Genomic DNA, 2,785 nt, shown 5'->3' with positions numbered 1-2,785 from the left:
GATTCTATCATGTTTATCATACAATAAATATTTATTGTAAAGAAATTAGAAAATCTATATAAGTAAACCACTTTGTCTATTAAAATAATCTAAAATACATCCATCAGAGGAAACTCTTGACTATTTAAATTTTGATGTAAAGTATCCTAGCTTTTTTCTAATAAAAATTATATATACAAAATGAGTCCTTACTACTTATTAGCTTTTTATCATTTAAAAATTTATCATGAATGTCTCTTCCTGTTGATAAAGATAAATATGTTAATTTGCTTATTGAGTTCTATGTCATAATAATCATTCTATCATTCCTTTCTTTCTGCCTGTCTTTAGGGAAAAAGGTGACTCAGGCTCGTTATGATAAACAAAAACTTACGAAAGAATAGCTAGAAAAATGACTAAACCATCTTTGGCTTTGTCGAGGCTTGTATGTTGGAAGGAAAAACTAAATGTTATTTTCCTTTGCTCAAATAAAAGTAGGTGTGGGTAGATGAAACCTGTAAAGATTCTATGAACTGAGTCAGAATTAGGACAAAGTTTCAAAGCAAATTTTATATCCTGAGAAAACCAGAGGCAGAGAACATCTCCCTTCACCCTACACAGCTGACATTCTTCTGTATGAAGTCATGACAGTGTAGTGGAGAGGGACAGAGCAGTAAATGAACCTTCCAGGAAACATGGCTTCCAAATTTAGGGCTGTACTTGTACTTACATAATTTTGGGAAGGTCTCTTTCTCTTTTAGAAATCTCTTAGAGATATTCAATCCCTGTTATTTTATAAGTCATTAAGATTAGATTGAAAGATGGGTTTGCTTGTTTTTTTTTTTTTTTCTGTAAAAAAACACAGAGAGTCAGGTGGAGGTCTTGCTTGTTTGGCTATTTTTATCTAATTTGAAAGTTCCTCCTTTCACTAGGAGAAAGAAGGATTATGAAATTCTCTAGCTATATCTTTAGCTATTTACTTTTGAACATGCTAGTTAATTTAAATGGGTTAATTTGACTTAGTATTTTGCAAACTAATTTTAGTAAATGATTTTAGCGTCAAACATCTTGGTTAGCACCACTACCAAATTAATATCAATCGTTACAGCTCTTGGTAAAAGTTTAGGGCTGCTAGATATAGCCATTCAAGCTGTGCACTACTATTTGCAGGGACATAATACACAAAGACAGTGATCTGAATGATAAACAAGATTTGCGTAATGTGGAATCTGCATAAATTTCTGTTGTGACCGTGACTATTCTCATATAGGCAATCAGGTAGATGTGAATAAGCCTTATATATGTGGGGGGTTATATTTGTCCATGATAATTTCCTTAACATATCCTCTGACACCATCAGTGACTCTTCTGCTCTCCTACCCCTCCAAACTAGACAATTTGTAGGTTCAATGCCTCTCCAGGCTTTGAGACCAAGTGTTTCCTCATTAGTAAGAAAGCTTATAAATCATTAGCTAATAGTTCAGGCAGAGAGAATTGAGTCAGACTCTTTGATGTTCTCTATTTGCCAACTAATACCTGTTCTTAAAATTATGGTCTCGCCTTGTCCCTTGGTACCTGAATTACTAGCTGGTTTCCCTCTTCTAATAGAAAGTAAATTCTATAAAGGTAGGCATTTTTGTCTGCTGTTTTCACTGATATAATTTTAGGCTGGGACAGAGCCTCAAATTCTGTAGGTGCAAAAGATATAATTGTTGATTTGTTAATTACTGGATAGAGCACTCTGCAGTTTTGTCCAGTTCAACTGGCAGCAGGGATTTTGCCTATTCCCGAACCCTGGGTCCATGACAGGCATCTGCCATTCTCCTTCATTGTTCATGTTGCTAGCTTCCAGACTCTATAACACTGGAGCCCACATGCCTGCTGCCCCAGATGGTTGAACATCCACCTGTCTGGGCTGCTGTCTGTCTGTGGTCACCAGTCTTTTGTTTCTGTGTTCCACCCCCTGAGCTGTTTGCCCTAACATCTTACAGGGCTTCATTTGGCTCTGAGCACCTGCTCTAGTGTGAAATGCATCCATCTCATCTCTAGGTCCCAGGTGCTACATCTCAGCCTTCCTCAATTCCCCATAGCTCACATTTTTTTTTTCCTTTTCAACCCAAAGAATTGAAAAATTTTACAAAAAGAAGCAAGGCTCACTGTCAGCCAAAGGGCTCACCACCCGACACTTTCAGGATGGACCTCAAGCTCCTTCATGGTCCCTAAACCTGGAGCAACTTACCAACATTCTCTGAACCTGTTTCCTCAAAAGCAAAGTGGAATTAAAGACCTAACATTTGCTGAAGTGCATAATATGGCCCTAGTACGTAACAATTATCTGCAAATTAGCTTTCCTCCATTGTTTTTCTTAAAGGGAAACATAAAGGCTGGGATTGGCAAAGGTCTGCCTTAGGTATCAAAGTCTACTTGACGCAGGTGGCTTATATCTGATGGGCTTGCCAGGGCCTGCCTCCTGCCTCATCCTGCCAGTTCCTACTTCCTGAGTATTGGCATCAGCCTTCTTACCACTGGTGTTTCCACCCCCATCTCAGACCTTACTGTGCATGCTGGTATCTGCAGGAATCTCAAAATGCAATCCTTGGTTTTGTCTACCCTTTCATCCCTGACATTATCAGGCCAACAACTCTATTTCTCAGTGCCCTCTGATTGGCATCTGGAGGGTTTAGGAAATCCAATTTAAAATAAGACTTTTAAGAAGTTGGGAGCTCTCTTCCTTTCCTTCCCATGCTTTGAAAATAAGACTAAAAGTAGTGAAATATTTTTCCTAAAATAATGACCATATGTCTGA

This window comes from Ailuropoda melanoleuca, chromosome 1 (genome assembly GCF_002007445.2).
Source record: "Ailuropoda melanoleuca isolate Jingjing chromosome 1, ASM200744v2, whole genome shotgun sequence".
Lineage (NCBI taxonomy): Eukaryota > Metazoa > Chordata > Mammalia > Carnivora > Ursidae > Ailuropoda > Ailuropoda melanoleuca.
Note: the sequence above shows the minus strand (reverse complement) of the source record.